Source organism: Dendrobates tinctorius, unplaced genomic scaffold (genome assembly GCF_039654945.1).
Source record: "Dendrobates tinctorius isolate UK_male_01 unplaced genomic scaffold, ASM3965494v1 ptg000045l, whole genome shotgun sequence".
NCBI lineage: Eukaryota > Metazoa > Chordata > Amphibia > Anura > Dendrobatidae > Dendrobates > Dendrobates tinctorius.
The window spans coordinates 4,626,488-4,645,493 of NW_027361713.1; the positions used below are offsets into that span (position 1 = coordinate 4,626,488).

The 19,006-nt window shown below is 42.5% G+C and overlaps 1 long non-coding RNA gene across 2 annotated transcripts in view; it reads left to right on the forward strand.

Annotated features, from left to right (window-relative positions):
• The window catches only part of LOC141089325 (uncharacterized), a 120,213-nt gene that overhangs the window by 1,855 nt on the left and 99,352 nt on the right, over positions 1 to 19,006 (forward strand). For both annotated transcript variants that reach the window (XR_012232246.1, XR_012232245.1), the window contains exon 3: positions 15,375 to 15,543. This is a non-coding gene — a long non-coding RNA (uncharacterized lncRNA). The remainder of the gene's footprint in view (positions 1 to 15,374; positions 15,544 to 19,006) is intronic.

The window sequence follows — 19,006 nt, forward strand, 5'->3', positions numbered from 1 at the left end:
TGATCAAATGCGGAGATAAAAAACTAACCAAATACTGAGGTAAAATACTAAAATACTGAGGTAAAATACTGACCCAATACTGAAGTAAAATACTGTCCAAACACTGAGATAAAATACTGACCAAATACTGAGGTAAAATACTAAAACACTGACGTAAAATATTGACCAAACACTGAGGTAAAATACCGACCAAACATTGAGGTAAAACACCGACCAAATACTGAGGTAAAATACTGACCAACTATTGAGATGAAATACTGACCAAGCGCTGAGCTAAAATACTGACCAACTATTGAGATAAAATACTGATCAAACACTGAGGTAAAATACCAAAACACTGAGGTAAAATACTGACCAAACACTGAGGGAAAAATAATGACCAAACACTGAGGTAAAATACTGATCAAATACTGAGGAAAAATAATGACGAAATATTGAGGTAAAATACTGATCAAATATTGAGGTAAAATACTGATCAAACACTGAGGTAAAATACCGACCAAACACTGAGGTAAAATACCGAGGAAAAATAATGACCAAATATTGAGGTAAAATACTGATCAAACACTGAGATAAAATAGTAAAATACTGAGGTGAAATACTGACCAAACACTGATATAAAATACTGACCAAACACTGAAGAAAAATACTGAACAAATACTGAGAAAAAAATAATGACCAAATATTGAGGTAAAATACTGATCAAATACTGAGAGAAAATATGAAAATACTGGGGTAAAATACTGACCAAATATTGAAGCAAAATACTGACCAAACACTGAGGTAAAATACCAACCAAACACTGAGGTAAAATGCTGATCAAACACTGAGGTAAACTACTAACCAAACACTGAGGTAAATCACTTGATAGAATTGGCGGAACACACCAAATAAGAAATAACAACACGGTGTGTTCGCAACTCGGGGTCCACCGTGCGGTGATGGAGAAACCGCAGCTAACACAATGGTGGAGCAAGGCTGTGAGAAAACCCTTTAAGCACACAGAGTTAAATGTCACTCAGTGTGCACAGAGCGCAAGGTACCAAGCTCTGTTACCCCACCGAGCGGTACTATGAAGCAGCACACAAAGGATTATACCCTGTTAGACTGCACATTATAGAAAATAAAATACTAATTGGGGTCCCTATAACTTAACCCACCAGGGAAGACTAAGCTGGTGGTTGAGCCTGCTCTGGCACACGGTTGTGCTTTAGCACACATGCCTGAGGACGTCCAGTGCAGATCCTACGTTCAAGCAGGAGTTCCCACCCTACACTGCCTGTTTAGACAAACTCTCGCAGTGCTATTAGCGGCACATGTGCACACAGGGTGGTAATGTAGCTACCAACACACCAAACACACATGATGCTAGCACACAGGCGTGCGTGCGTGCGTACAGCTCAAGTCCAGACAGACAGGACCTTGCCTGTGGACCAATCTGAAGCTGCCACATAACCAGAGCAGGTGATGTCCGAGTACCAATGAGAAAGCACCACATCCTGGACATACTCAGCAGGGTAAAATCGGGACTTAAGCTCCAGAGTACAGTGCTGCGTGTAAACCAGTAATCACCATAGGCTTTGGTGGAGAGCCAGCAGCAATTACACGTGCAGCATGAGCCTGGGCAAGGTGCTGGGGCAGGAGTCTGTGCTGAGCAGCAGTCATCCCAGTGGCTGAGCCTGAACGGGTGACCACAGCACCAGACAATGCCTGGGATCTATCCCGTACAGTGGGAGAATCCTGGTGCCTAACAGCACTGACCAAATACTTACGTAAAATACTGACCAAGTACTGAGGTAAAATACTGACCAAATACTGAGGTAAAATGACCAAATATTGAGGTAAAATACTGATCAAACACTGAGATAAAATGCTGACCAATACTGAGGTAAAACACGGAGGTAAAAGGCTGACCAAATACTGAAGTAAAATACTGATCAAACACTGAGAAAAATTACTGACCAAATACTGAGGTAAAATACTGGCCAAACACTGAGGTAAACCACTGACCAATACTGAGGTAAAATACTGATCAAACACTGAGAAAAATTACTGACCAAACACTGAGGTAAAATACTGACCAAACACTGAAGTAAATCACTGACCAAATAATCTTTAACTCTTCTGCCAGTATTAGTTAGGGGGGTATACCGAGCCTGCTGCCCAGGTAAGGAGGACATCAGTGCTGGGCTGCCAGCACCTGCACACACAGACTACATCTGCCTGCTACAATCCCCTCTTGCAGTGAGGAATCCAGGCCATTTTTACCTGTGCTCTAGGAGACTAAAGGGTACAACACTATTTCCCAGGAAGGTCTGTGTAATGCTAGCAATAGGGGAGACTCTTGGGAATGCGCAGTGCCGCTCTTCTTGTACATAGCGAGGCTGGAGTGGGCACAGCTGGCACTACACTTGCAGCACCACAGTCAGTGGACAGCTCCGCTCTGCAGCACCAAGACCCAGGTACCTGGAGCCCTGCTTGTTCCTTAGACCCCATCCAGGCATCATCCTCCCCTCAACCAATGTCATCTGGTGCTTGACTGCAGATCACGGGCTGCAGGGATCCATCCACACATAACATCAATCCCAGGAATGCTGTAAGGAGTATTCTACGCTAACAATGTGGGCCGCATGGATGGGGCTTTGCATGTGGAGTGAGTGGCTATGTGGAGTGGGCATGGCTTGATACATACACACATACATACACTCAGCTTTGTATATATAGATTAAATGACTATTAATCTAATAAATATTTACCTGTATTTTTGCTTTTTTATCTTCTAAGTAACATTGCATCATTATGTTAATAACAACATATTTAATACATATGATAACCTTGACATCTGGTTTGTGTGTTCTTGTGGTAGTCTGTGGAATTATGGTGTCTCAACAAATCATTATTCCCGAGACATAATGGAGAAAAAGTGTGCTAACAATTGGGACAGAACAGGCATATTCATTTATCAGCAGTGACCTGTTTCTGTCATTCAGAAGTGTTGTAACTATGAAGGTGAGGTTCATGTGTGTGTTGAAAATCATATACATAATGATCCCAGCATAAGTGGAAGAAGAATCTGCAGATGCAGTTCTTTACAGTCATTTCATTATACATGAGATTACAAATTTCCCTCTGTGAAGGTAACAGATCTTGCTGTATTCTCTGTATATGCGCTCAATAATTCTTTTTTTGTTTGATAATATTTTTCTTTGTAGCAGTTATCAGACTATATACTGTAGCTTAAATATCTTTTAGGCCTCTTTCACACTTCCGTTTTTTTGGTCAGTTGCAATCCGTGAAAAAATGCAAAATACGGATCCGTTTCTGTTGTCGCGCCAACGTATGCCACCGGACTGTGGTTTTGACGGATCCACTGAAGTCGGAAATTTAAAGGAACCACAGCCAGGAAAAGGGGAGAGAGAGATTTTTTTCTGCCGTCAGAACGGGATTTAGGGTTAAATTTCTGGCAAGCAAATTCTTCCGGGCATTCTCAGTGTAAAAAAGCGGATCCATGCAGACAAAAAATGTTTCATTGTCTGTCCACTCAAGTCAGCGGACGCCAAAATTTTGGCGGATCCGTCAAAAAACGGATCCAACGGATGACCATCTGTCAAAAACCGCCGCTAATGCAAGTCAATGGGGAAAAAAACGGATCCCCCCAAAAAAATGTCGGATCCGTTTTTTTTGCAAAATGGCGGATTTTGACTGATGGAAACAAACGGAAATGTGAAACAGGCCTTAGTAGTTCATTTTTTTTCCTCAGCTCTATTGTATACGGTTATCTGCCAATGCTTTCCAAGCTTTTACTCACTTTACAGGTGAGCTCATCCATGTAAGATGTGAGATATGTGCATAAACTCTCCCATACAGAGCAGACACCAATTGCTCACACCAATTGTAAAAATCAGTCAACACTCCCTGAATGTATTGGCATCACCTCATTAACCCAAGATGCATTGTTAACTACTAATATATGCTCTCAGACTCACCCCTGATTGGCAGCTTCTTGTGCACACTCTGCATTATTAGCAAGCTGCCTATCAGTAGTAGGCGCTGGGTTACAAGGATTTGCTAGTCTAGCATGCAAGTCCAGTAGTGATAATCTCCTGCTGATAAAACACTGATTGTATTGAATCACTGCTTAGTGAGTGACACATCCCTGGAATCAGGGTCTTTGCACTATACATCATTCTGCTCTCAGATTAGATAGCAAAAACCTGCTGACAAATTCCCTTTGAAGCCCAGCAAAGTGGATTTTTTTAACTAAAGGAACCAATTTTATCTGTATTAAAGCGCCATTACAAAAATATCATTACATTACAAAATTGTGCCCACAGACTCACACATTAAATTCACACTTTTATGCAGGGCTGCCGCTATGAATTTCGGGGCCCCATACTGGCAAAATTTTCGAGGCCTCCTTGAGACTCCACCCAAGCTCTACCCCAGCCCCGCATCCACCCCTCGAACTGTTCACAGTCCCACTGCTCTCTCTTGGAAAAACATTTCTCACCAATCACACATTAACAGTTCCCATCACCAGATCACACATATAGCCGTCAGATTTTGCTTTGGCCAAAAGATTTTTTAAGCCGCCGACAAGGTAGACTCTTTTGGCTGGGCCCTACTCTACTCTAACCTATTAAACATTTGTTAAAATATCCGATACAATTTAGGTATATTTTTATCTATTTTTCAATTTTTAAAATGACCAATAATATCACGTACAAGGGACAAATACCACCGCACCATGACCAGACACCATATTACCACCACATAGTGAACTATAATACTACATACAAGGAACAAATACCACTACACCATGTCCAAACCACATATTACCACTACAGTGGCAGAATAATATCACATACAAGTCACAAATACCACCGCAGCAAGTGCAGATCACATACTACCACCACATGGTGACCAATGATACCACATACAAGTAAGAAATACCACCACACCATAACCGGACAAAATATTACCACCACATAGTGGCTAAATAATACAATACTGATCATTAATAAAAAAAACACAATACTAATATCACCATAAGTGCCATTATACACAGGATATCTGTACTTAGTATGCAATGTCTTTGTACAGGTAATACAGTGATCACTGGTGACATTATAAACAGGAGCGCTATATATAGTGTCTAGTATAAAGGTAACACAGTGATCACTGGTGACATTGTGCACAGGACCACTGTATATAGTATATAGTGTAAGTGTACAGGTAACACACTGACTCACCAGTGATGTCTCTAGGTGAAGTCCTTCATCTTCATGCAGCACAGTACGCCAACACTTCTTCCAGCCAGGGCTTGTCTCTGCAGGAAATAACACATTTATCTAGAGCACCACTTGCAGAACACATTACTTTTTTTTGCAAAATTCTAAACTGCACCAGATGAAGAAAAAAAGGCTACATATTGTCGCTCTGCATAGTTACAGGATCCCCATTTAAAACATTATCCTCAAAAAATAAAACAAATACATTACTGCAGTAATAATATCCCTTAATTAGCCCTGTAGTGCAGTGGTGTCCTTGCTGTGCAGTGAGAAGGCGGTGACCCAGGAAAGTTCAAAATAAAGTCTTATTTAATGTACAACATACTCACAAAACAGAAAGTTAAATGGATCCTCAAGTTCGCAGCCGGGAAAACAAAGACAGTCCGTGACCAGTTGCCATGGCTGAATTCACCACTGTGTATGCTGGGCGTGCGAGGCTTTTGGCTCCGCTTGGCCCTGTGTTGCCTCACACAAAAAGAACTCTGCAAAGTCTCCTGCTCAGTCTGCTTCCAAGACCAACAGTTACACCCAAACCCTCTTGCAGGGTTTTTTTTCCACACCACTAGACTCTGTGGCCATGGTCTACTTGTGAGATCCGGGCTGGAGGAAAGGGACCAGACCCACTATCTTCCTGCAGTCCATTTAAAAGCCCATACCGGGTTTTCCTGAACAATTGCTTGGTCAAATAACTTGACCAGGTTCAAGTTTACTTTTATTCTGCCTTGGGACTCATAGGCATCCTGCTGTGACCCCAAGGCACTCCAGTGGATCTAATACACTTCTGAGCGCATCCTGGGGGACATATAGCAACCCTCGCATATGACACCGGTCACTGCCTAAAATACCCCCCCTCTGTTCAAACTTGTAGGGTTGAACATTTGTTACCATACATGGGGCCTGTGACAGGGCATCCACATTTCCCTGTGAGAAATGCAGATGTTCAACTGAGAAACTGAAGTTTTGTAGGGACATGAACCATCTGGTGACTCAGGCATTCCTCTCATCCAGACGAGGGGTGAATGGTCCATTACCAAACGAAATTGATGCCCGAGCAAATAGTAGTGTAGGGACTCCAAGGCGCATTTAATCGCCAAGCACTCCTTCTCAACTACGCTATAATTTTTCTCTACTGGGGTCAGTTTCCTGCTCAAGTAGGTGACTGGATGCTCATCCCTGTTTGCCTCTTGCAACAGCACCACTCCTAGGCCTACCTCTGAGGCATCGGTTTGCACAATAAAGGTTTTCTTGACGTCAGGGCTAATGAGTAGAGTTGAGCGAAACGGGTCAGTCAAATTCAAAGGTCGCCGACTTTCGCTAAAGTCGAGTTTCACCGATCGAAACCTGACCATAGCATGAGGTTGGCCATGAGGTCGCCGACTCGAGCGCCAAAGTTGCGTTTCAAATAATGCTTCCAGCGCCTTTTCTCAGCCAATGATCAAGGATGCACACTGTGGGCAACGCAATGACATGTGGAGCGGCCACCACCATCTTAGAGAAGGGCATTGCAGTGATTGGCTGGCTTTGTGTGGCGTCACAGTGGCTATAAAAGCCCTGAACGCTGACTGCCTTCTTACTTCTGCCAATCTTAGCATAGGGAGGAGTGTTTAGGCAGGAAAAAAAAAAAAACCTGTGCTTACGCTGATAGCGATTGTCACTGTACAACACAACACTTAGTGTGCAGTGACAGGAGAGGATATTTTTGAGTGCAGCAGCTCTGGTGGTTATTAGGCTGCCTTATAAGGCTACCTGATAGCTGCATTGCTGTTTGCACACTGCTGTGCAGACTGCTTTTTTCAAAGCAAAAAAAATCGTATTCCTTTTGTCTGCACAGTTAGTGAGCGTTCATTTTTTCACACACCGTATAGAGGTGTACGCTCCTCACACACTACCGTGTACCGGTTGGTATCACGGACAAATACATGCTAGCTGTGTGTGACTCCGTAAAAAAATAGACGTAGATTTTCATTTTTCCATACCTACACCATATAGAGCTGTACGCTCCTCACAAACTACCGTGTACCAGCTGATGTCACGGACAAATTCATGCTATCTGTGTGTGACGCCTTAAAAAGATAGACGGAGAATTTCATTTTCCCATACATATACTGTATAGAGCTGTCCGCTTGTCAAACAATATTGTATATCTGCTGTTTGAATATGGTCAAATCTATACAAAGACAGCGTGTTTGTGTGACTCCGTTAAAAAATAGATGGAGAATTAAAATTTTCCATACATTCACTATATCGAGCTGTCCGCTTGTCAAACAGTATCCTATATCTGCTGTTTGATAACGGTCAAATCTATACAGAGACAGCATCTGTGTGTGACTACGGAAAAAAATAGATGTAGATTTTCATTTTTCCATACCTACACCGTATAGAGCTGTTTGCTCATCACACCCTACCGTGTACCGGCTAGTATCACGGACAAATATATGCTATCTGTGTTTGACTCTGTAAAAAAATAGACGGAGATTTAAAATTGTCCATACATGCACCATATACAGCTGTCCGCTTCTCAAACAGTATCGTATATCTGCTGTTTGGATTAAGGTCCAAGCTATACAGAGTCATTGTGTGTGTGTGAGACTCTGTAAATACATATACGGACATTTCCATTTCTCCATACACCGTATTGAGCTCTCCGCTTCTCAAACAGTATCGTATACCTGCTGTGCGCTTTACGGTCACATCTATACAGAGTCATTGTGTGTGTGTGAGACTCCGTAAATACATATAGGGACATTTCCATTTCTTCATACACCGTATTGAGCTGTCCACTTCTCGAACAGTATCGCATATCTACTGTTCGCTTTACAGTCACATCTATACAGAGTCATTGTGTGTGTGTGAGACTCCGTAAATACATATACGGACATTTCCATTTCTCCATACATCGTATTGAGCTGTCCGCTTCTCAAACAGTATTTTATATCTGCTGTTCGCATTACGGTCACATCTATACAGACACATCGTGTGTGGGAGACTCCAGAAATGCATATACGGACATTTCCATTTTTCAATACACCGTATAGAGCTGTTCGCTTCTCATACAGTACCGTATATCTGCTGGTTGGATTACGGTCAAATACATACTGCGAGAGTGTCTGTGAGTAGCGAAATATATACTGAGATTTAAATTTTTCCATATACATTACACAGCTGTATGCTCCTCATACAGTACCATATCTCTGCTGGTATTTTTGGTACATTTTCCCAAACATGAGGAGTTATGGTGGAAGAGGCCACGTACGTGGGTGTGGGGGCGCAGCTAGTACTGATGATGGTGGTGGATCTGCTGGTTATAGCAAAAGCACAGTAGCAGCTAAGGCAGGAGGTGTTGAGCCTGCGTCATCGACTGGCACAAGAAGGCCTTTGAGGTTCCCTTTTCTGGGAGTGGGTAAACTGCTATTAAAGTCGGAGCATCAGGAACAGATTTTGGCTTACATTGCCGAAACAGCCTCCAGCTCTATTGCCTCCTCTTCTGAAGTTACAAATACTGCAAGCACTGAGTCATCAGTGCAGGCTTCTGGTCAGGAACAACACCTTTCCTTGTGTCCTTCACCCACACCAAAAGTGAAGGATGCCGCAGCACACACTTCAGACTACTCCATGGAGCTCTTTTCACACACCATGCCAGGGTTATCAAGTCAAATCCTGAATTCCCCAGTCCAAGATGAATCTGACATGGAGTGCACTGATGCACAGCCACTGCTAGATGATTCTGCTGGTACATTCACCCACAGAACTACATTCCCCTCGCACTCTACAGAGCCAGAATATGACTCTGATAAAACTCAGGTGCCCCTTCCCGCATACTATTCCACCTTACATGGAGCTACAGAGGAAGGTGCCGATGAAATTGAAGAGGAGGTGATGGATGACCCAGTTGTTGACCCGGATTGGCAGCCATTGGGGGAAGAGGGTGCCGCTGGCAATAGCTCAGAAGAGGAGAAGGAGCCGCAGCAGGCATCGACATCACAGCAATGGTTATCTGGCAGGGCCATAGCTGTACCAAACCTAGCTAAAAAAACAAAAAGAGTTGCAGGACAGGTTGGCCAGATGGTCAAATTTGCACACCGTGCAAGCCCTGAAAATTTATACCATAGTAGGAAGAGTGCAGTGTGGCAATTTTTTGACCAAAATCCTATTGATGAGGCAAAGGTTATCTGTAAGAAGTGTGGAAGGACCTTCAGCCGAGGTAAAAATCTCCAAAATTTAAACACCAGTTGCATGCTTAGACATTTAACCACCATGCACTTGCAAGCGTGGATGGACTACAAAACCTCAGGTAGCACATGTGCACCTGCTCCAACTGAAGGTAGCCAGCCACGCTGCATTGCTTCCCCCACTGAAAGGCCATCGCTAAGCACCCCACCAGCAAGAAATGTTGAGGTGTCGTCGCAAGGCCAAAGCAGTCAGGGAATCACAATGTTTTTGTAAAAAAACACTGAATCTAGGCCATCACCGACACCACCATCACCATCACCAACCCCCTCTCAGTCCTTAATGTCCACCGCTAGTTCCCCCCTATGCAGCTCTCAAATCCAGCTCACCCTAGCAGACACTCTGAGTAGGACAAGAAAGTACTCATCCTCTCATCTGCCTACACTGGCTTTGAATGGCTACATAGCCAAACTGATCTCATTAGAGATGATGCCCTTCAGTTAGGTTGAAAGCGAAGCTTTCCGAGAGCTCATGGCCTACGCTGCCCCACGCTATGACCTATCCAGTTGGCACTTCTTTTCTCGAAAAGCCATCTCTGCCCTCCACCTCCATGTGAAACACCACTTTCTCTTTTTGAACCAATCTTATTTATTGGTGTTTAAACATGACAAACAAAAACTGACATAAAAAACATCAGTGCTACAACATTAGCACATAACATGACAGAATAAGACATAAGCATTAACATACAGTAATAAATGTCTTGCCTTAAAATTAAAACAGGAAAAAAAAAAACAAATCAGGCTTTTCTCCCGGAATGATAGTGTAATAAGTCTCTTGCCATCGGATGTATTTCAAAGGTAGGACCCAAACCCCACACACTGAAACAGTAGAACCAGTTTGCAAACGTATGTTATACAGTTGTGGCCAAAAGTATTGACACCCCTGCAATTTTGTCAGATAATACTCAGTTTCTTCCTGAAAATGATTGCAAACACAAATTCTTTGGTATTATTATCTTCATTTAATTTGTCTTAAATGAAAAAACACAAAAGAGAATGAAGCAAAAAGCAAAACATTGATCATTTCACACAAAACTCCAAAAATGGGCCAGACAAAAGTATTGGCACCCTCAGTCTAATACTTGGTTGCACAACCTTTAGCCAAAATAACTGCGACCAACCGCTTCCGGTAACCATCAATGAGTTTCTTACAATGCTCTGCTGGAATTTTAGACCATTCTTCTTTGGCAAACTGCTCCAGGTCCCTGATATTAGAAGGGTCCCTTCTCCAAACTGTTATTTTTAGATCTTTCCACAGGTGTTCTATGGGATTCAGGTCTCGACTCATTGCTGGCCACCTTAGAAGTCTCCAGTGCTTTCTCTCAAACCATTTTCTAGTGCTTTTTGAAGTGTGTTTTGGGTCATTGTCCTACTGGAAGACCCAGCTTTCTCACACTTGGCCCTACATTATGCTGAAAAATTTGTTGGTAGTCTTCAGACTTCATAATGCCATGCACACGGTCAAGCAGTCCAGTGCCAGAGGCAGCAAAGCAACCCCAAAACATCAGGGAACCTCCGCCATGTTTGACTGTAGGGACCATGTTTTTTTCTTTGAATGCCTCTTTTTTTCTCCTGTAAACTCTATGTTGATGCCTTTGCCCAAAAAAGCTCTACTTTTGTCTCATCTGACCAGAGAACATTCTTCCAAAACGTTTTAGGCTTTTTCAGGTAAGTTTTGGCAAACTCCAGCCTGGCTTTTTTATGTCTCGGGGTAAGAAGTGGAGTCTTCCTGGGTCTCCTACCATACAGTCCCTTTTCATTCAGATGCCGACAGATAGTACGGGTTGACACTGTTGTACCCTCGGACTGCAGGGCAGCTTGAACTTGTTTGGATGTTAGTCAAGGTTCTTTATCCAACATCCGCACAATCTTGCATTGAAATCTCTTGTCAATTTTTCTTTTCCGTCCACATCTAGGGAGGTTAGCCACAGTGCCATGGGCTTTAAACTTCGTGATGACACTGCGCATGGTAGACACAGGAACATTCAGGTCTCTGGAGATGGACTTGTAGCCTTGAGATTGCTCATGCTTCCTCACAATTTGGTTTCTCAAGTCCTCAGACAGTTCTTTGGTCTTCTTTCTTTTCTCCATGCTCAATGTGGTACACACAAGGACATAAGACAGAGGTTGAGTCAACTTTAATCCATGTCAACTGGCTGCAAGTGTGATTTAGTTATTGCCAACACCTGTTAGGTACCACAGGTAAGTTACAGGTGCTGTTATTTACACAAATTAGAGAAGCATCACATGATTTTTCGAACAGTGCCAATACTTTTGTCCACCCTCTTTTTTTATGTTTGGTGTGGAATTATATCCAATTTGGCTTTAGGACAATTCTTTTTGTGTTTTTTCATTTAAGACAAATTAAATGATGATAATAATAACAAAGAATTTGCGCTTGCAATAATTTTCAGGAAGAAACTGAGTATTACCTGACAAAATTGCAGGGGTGTCAATACTTTTGGCCACAACTGTACATCACATGACCTCGACACATTTGAATACCAGCTTTGCAGCCAGTGATCCCATATACACTGAGTCTTCTTTTTTGCAGAGGCTGTTTGTGTAAGGGCTAATTCATGCTCACAGTGAAAGTTAATTTTTTCAACTACTTCTGTAATGGTCGGAACTGTAGCACATTTCCATTTAGCCGCCACTAGCAATCTAACTGCTATCAGTATGTGAGATAAGGCCGCCCTAATCATGTGTGGAAACTCCTCTGTTCCAATATGTAAATTTAGCAGGGTCAGGCCTACCCCAAGGACTTCTAATCTGGCAATGTCCTTCCATAGATTATTCAGAGCTGGACAGTCCCACCACATGTGGTCTAGCTCACATCTACTCCAACATAATGGGTATTGGTCATGGCCAAAGTGAGCCTCTTGTACCGGAAACCTATACCAACGGGGCGTGGCCTGGGCTCTGAGCATGTAAGCAGCAAGAGCTCTAAGCTCCCACAGTCACATTCTAAAGCTACAAAGTAAGCGTGCATAGGGTTAACCAAAATAACCTTGCTGGACCCTATTTTATTTATGAAGTTTGGGTGCCCATTTTGAGACAAAAAGCAGGACTCTGGTCCAAAGAGGACTTAAGAAATAAGCTTTTACAAGTCTGGATGGCTGCGGTGCAGCAGAAGCTGAGGGACATCACCCCACATCATCTGCCCTCCTGTGAAGTGACCGGAGTGCCAGCGCAGGCTTTACTGAAGCCATGATTGATCTGGAGGATCATTATTGGTACTGAGGACTTTATTTGGACCCCCCCAAGTAAGGCACAATGTAAATCCAGCTGTCTGCATGACTTTCTGTCTGTGGTGTGTGGTGGATAACAGTGTGGCTGTGGCGGAGGGATACAGACTCCTGCATGTTCTTCCCTGCTGATTACACCTGAGTGCCGTTGAATTCTGACTGCTGTAACATCAGGGTGAGGTTAGCCGGGGACAGGGGAGCTTCCCTTGACATATTCTAGCATGGCACACTGAAGAGGAAAGCAAAGACACCGGCGCTGACTCTTTCTTTGCCAAGGAGCTGAAGGGCGGAGGGATACCACCGGACGGACTTCTAGGACCAGACCCCAGAATCGGCCAAGAACAGCGCTATATAGCCTCATAAAGGACCGGATCAGAGGCGACTAGCACTGGGGGAGCCACTAAAAACTGCTGAGGCGAGGCACATCTGAAATCCGGTCACTAGAACCGGACGCTGCACAGTGATCACAGCCGCAATAGAACTCAATGGGAAGTAGTTCCGGCTGTATCCAGCCTGTCAGCATTGCAGAAACCTGACATCACAGGCCCCGCAGGACACAGCAAGTGGCCCCCGGTACTACAGGCTCAGCTATACCCCAGAACTGTGCGGCGCAGCAGGTAGTCATCCCCAAGAGTACTGAGGAGAAGGATAAAGATTGAGGGGAGGGCCCTCACTATCCACACAATAAAGGAATACTGACTATTCTGCACTTACCAGCAGCGCAGACTTATAACACAATAGTGACCGCAGTTTCTGGCTGGTGGCCCCGGATGAGTGCCCTATACTCATCTGTGCAGTGCACCATAATAGAGGATTATCCACTCTTCAAGCAAGGATCAGAGCTACAGTGGACTGCTTGCATTATTATTGAGGAATTGTGTGACTTTTGGCGCTCTTACTGAGGGTTTCTCAGTTAACTCCTTTTCTGAAACTTGTTTTTAGACCATTTTACTTAACTTGTCTGATTGATCAAGCTAAAAGGGTCATAGATCTGAGGCCAGGGAAGACTGCATGGCAAATTAAGATGCAGTCAGGCAGGGGCAGAATTAATAATAGCTCACATAGGGTGACGAGGCACAATTTGGGGGCATATTCAAAATCCTATGAGGATATCCCTAATGTGTTAAGCCCCACAAAATCTAGGTCACCTTTGAAAAGAGATGAGCCCAAAACGCCTTATATAAAACAATCCCATAACTCTGCACCTGTCAAAGCTGCAAAAGGGGGATCAGGAATCAATAACCCATTGACCAAAATACTGCCTAAAACACAACCTGAAACACTTCAAAAAAAGAAAAATTTGGGGGGACACATTAAAACTCCTCCTCCAAATCAGCTACTCACGGAGGAAATGGACACTTCCAAATCAAACAAAAGGAAGGGCCCAGACGATCATGAAAACACCGAGAATCTTTCTTCTGAGAACGCCAACAGTGTCTCAGCTGACTATACCCCAAACACAAGCCCTGAAAGGCAGAGGCCTAGAAGGGACACTGGAGGTCCATTTCCTTCGTTTGAGGTTCCTCCTCCATCCATCAACCTGGGGGAATACAAGGGGTCCAATAAACTAGCCACCAAAGGATTCATGGAGGATCTCTTCCAGTCCTTCAGTGATGCCTCAAAAATTTTGTTTGAGACTCAGGCTAAGGCCCTACAGGAAACTTGCAGGAATCTTAGCCAAAAGGTTGAGAAATATGAGGTAAAGATGGTACAGGCGGAGAGGGACATAGTCTACCTCTCAAACGAAAATTCTCTCCTCAAAACTGAGGTTATTTCCCTTAAAAACAAATTAACGGATCTGGAGGACCGAAGCAGGAGAAATAACTTAAAAATACGAGGTATTCCTGAGTCGGTCTCCCAGGCAGATCTTTCAGATTACACTAAAAATTTATTCAAAAAATTATCGCCGAAATTGACAGAATTAGAAGTAAATATTGATCGTATACACCGCCTCCCACATCCAAAGGGGGTCCCTCAGGAAAAGCCTAGGGACACTATCCTCAGAGTCCATTTTTTTTAAACAAAGGCGAAGGTTCTAAAATCTCTGAGAGAGAGATGTTCACCTCCAGAGCCATATAAAGATATAAAGATTTTCCAAGACTTCTCCAAAGAGACAATGGACGCAAGAAGGTCCTTCAGAGATTTGACCTCTAAACTTAGAGAGCTCAGAGTGTCATATAGATGGGGTTTCCCTACCAAGCTATTAGTCTGGTATAATGACAAAAACTACCCCATCTACATTCCACATGAGGGTCAGAAGTTCCTTAAATTTCTGATGGATGACCCAGCATTTAGGGATAGGGATTAGGACTGATTTTTATCTTATGTCCGAATTTACATGGTGTATACTATTAATTTTCTTTTCATGAATATGAATATCTTATGACCCGTATTTACGGTTTATTGATGTCACTGTGGGAACTTGCCACTTAATTTTTTCTCACTTTTTCCCCCACACTAAGGTGAGACACCAACCGGTTTGGAGTCCTCCAGGAGAACGCTCAAGTTCCTAATTTTTTTTTTCTGTATTTCACTGTTTTGCTTGTTTCCTTTTTTCTGTTTTGATATTGCACTCTAACGATGAAAATCTTATCATACAATGTTAGGGGCTCAACAGTCCGAATAAGAGGTATGCGGTATGGAAGGAGATCAACCGAACCCGTGACGAATTGGTATGCCTCCAGGAGGTTAAACTGGCCTCCGATCAACACCCGATCTTCCAGCACAAGAACTTTCCACACATGTACAAGTCACTGTCCACAAAGAAAAAGGCTGGTAGGTGGCACCATTCCTTTTCAGCTCATCAAAGAGATACCAGACTCGTTGGGCAGGTTTCATATACTCATATCCTTACTTCATGAAAGGCGATGCACAATAGTGAATGTATACGCACCTAACAAGGTACACATTCGTTTCTTGAGCAAGCTGATAAAAAAAAACAAAGTCAAAACAGGTGATCTGATCTTACTAGGCGATTTTAATATTGTCCCAGATAGGAGCATGGATACATCCTCAATAGTTCACCACAAGGTTCCAGCTTTGAAAAACTGGTTAATTCAAAATGAGGTTTATGATGCTTTTTGTTGCTTGAACACATCGTCTCGTGAGTATTCTCACTTTTCAGATGTACATAAGACATCATCCAGAATCGATCTACTACTTACTAATATATTTACTTTAGCCAAAATTAAAGATATACGGTTCATGCAAAAGACCATCTCGGATCATATCCCGGTTCTCGCTGAGTTCCTCATGGGTCCTCCCTCTGACAAGCCATTCCGCTGGAGACTTAACCCAGCCTTGTTATATATACCAGAGTACAAGCAAGAGATAGAAAACGTTCTCTTAAACTACTTCAAGGAAAATGTATCTGGTGAAGTAGATCAGTTCACGGTCTGGAATGCCCATAATGCGGTCCTGAGGGAATGCCTTATGCAGATCCTCTCTAAACATAAGAAGAGAAATAGGGAAAAAATTACAAACCTACAGGCCCAAATTAATGATCTAGAAAAAAAACAACAACTTGACAATTCCTTCCCAAACCAACCAGGCTGTGATTTTGAGACTCAGACAGAGTCTGAGATCTGAAATCTACCAGGAATATGATGCAGCCATCAAAGCATCAAGGTATAAATCGTATACATCTCTCAACAAGCCTACCAAGTTTATGATGAGGAAATTAAAAAGAGAAAGAATCAAAAAAAGGATAATTAAGATTGTATCTCCCTCGGGTGATCCCAAAATTCACCCTAGGGACATTGTCAACTCGTTTGCAGATTTCTTTAAAAATCTTTATAACCTGAAAGATGACCCTCAAACACTGGTGGATAACTCGAATTTTGTGGATTCTTTTCTACAGAGTATCGATTTATCAAGAGTTGATAAGCTGGACTTGAATTATGTCAATAGCCCTTTTACAGAGAGTGAAATAATTGAAACTGAAACTGCAGTCCCAAAAATCACCAGGGTCGGATGGCTTCTCTGGGGAATACTATAAATCCTTTTCAAAAATTCTCGCTCCACAGTTGGCTTCCGTCTTTGGTCTGGCATCCTCTCGGGGTTCCTTCCCAAAGGAGATGTTAGAGGCAACAATTGTCATGATTCCAAAGAAGTGGGGAGACCCCGAGAGGATACAGAACTATAGGCCAATCTCGCTCATAAACAGCGATATTAAAATCTGCTCAAAGATCATCGCAAACCGACTAAAAAACATCTTTCCACGTCTGTTGGTGGATGATCAAATAGGGTTCACAGAGGGCCGCCAGGCCTCAGATGGGACTAGAAGGGTGTTGAACCTGATAAATTTAGCTAACAATTCGAGAACCGAAACTGCTTTTCTGGCACTGGACGCCGAGAAGGCGTTCGATAGACTAAACTGGCTATATTTAAAAACAACTCTCGCTAGATTTGGCTTTGACGAGAAGTTTCTATCAACAGTCTTCGCCCTATACTCGGGTTCTAGTGCCAGGATCTATGCAAACAACTTCCTTTCTGACTCGTTCGACATTACTAATGGCACAAGACAGGGGTGCCCCTGTCTCCCCTTCTATTTGTGCTTGCCATAGAGCCACTAGCCGTAAAAATTAGATTAAACAATGATATTAAAGGCTTTGAACTGCCATCACGAAATTTTAAAATCGGGTTATTCGCAGATGATCTCTTCCTCACACTTCTCGATCCCGCAAATTTCATTAAAGCCCTTTCAGATGAACTAGAAAAATTCTCTAGAGCATCCTATTTTAAGATAAACCAAAACAAATACAAATTTATAACTCTAAACATGAAACAATCTGAAATTAACAAAATAAAGACTCAAACCCAGTTCATTTGGGAGGAGAAAGAGATTGTCTATCTAGGGATTAGAATAGCAGGATCAATCCAAGCCACAGTGAGGGCCAATTTAGACAGCATTATAAAGACTATTACAGGCAATCTATTCTTTTTGGCTCAGTTAGAGACTTCCATCTTTGGGAAGATACTGGCAGTCAAAGCCTTTATCCTTCCCAAAATGTTATACATATTTAGGACTTTGCCAGTTAGCTTTCCACGCCAATCCATTGATAAAATTCAAGAGCTCATCCGACTATTTATTTGGAAAGGTAGGAAAGCAAGAAAATCTGCAGATTTACTTTATAAAAATAAAAAACATGGGGCGCAGGACTGCCCACTATATATGATTATTACACAGGTCTGCGACTAAAAAGCTGTTTGATCATTTTCATCTAATTTCCATGTATTTTCGTGTGCTAAAAACGAAAAAAATATTGAAAAATATCCTGGACGTCAGGATTTGCCACTAAATGCAAAATTGTCTTCAAATTTAGTAAATTTTTCTCAATTTTTGTTTTTTTTTATCTTAGGGATTTGAAAGTCAAAATTACTATTAATTAATTCACATCAATGCATTGAAGATATACAATGCCAAAAAAATATAACTTTCAAAGAAAAGAACTTGCAGAGAGAGCTAATGAAACCAGCATCAACATGTTGCAAGCTAAACGAGCAGGCTCTGACATGCTCAGGCTTGTTTCAATTGTTTTATCTTGGTTCTCGCCTGTTCACACTTTTTAATCTCAGTTCGTGTTAGCTTGTCATATTCAACCGTGTTTCCCAAAATTAGCATTATGACTCAGCGGAAGTGTATTAATTCACCTGACAGTTTCTGTTACATTTGTGGTGAATATACAGTGTTAAAGCAACAGCTGAATATTACAGACTTTGTGAAAAAAGTATACTTCGCATATTTCGGACTAAAGCTTGGAGATCAAGATAAAGCTTGGGCGCCTCATAAAGTGTGCAAACGGTGTGTTGAGGACCTCCAAAATTGGTTCAAGGGTAAGAAAAAAGCTTTCCGTTATGGGATTCCTATGGTATGGTGAGAGCAAAAGAGCCATAGTGATGATTGTTACTTTTGTTCATGCGATGTGAAAGGGTATAATTCAAAATGGAAGCATTCCATTTCATACCCCAATATTCACTCAGCAATTCGTCCCATCCCCCATGGCACAGATACACCAGTACTCAAGGCCCTGCTACCTTGGAAGAGATAACTAGCTCCGATGAAGGTGGAGTCATACCTGAACCAGATGATGAAAAGTTCTGACTTTGAAGATAATACAAGACCAAAATTGTTTTCCCAGGAGGAGATGAATGATTTGGTAAGTGACTTGAATCTTCCCAAAGATGCCGCTGAGTTACTCGGATCAAGGCTCAAAAGCAAGAATTTATTGTTGCCAGG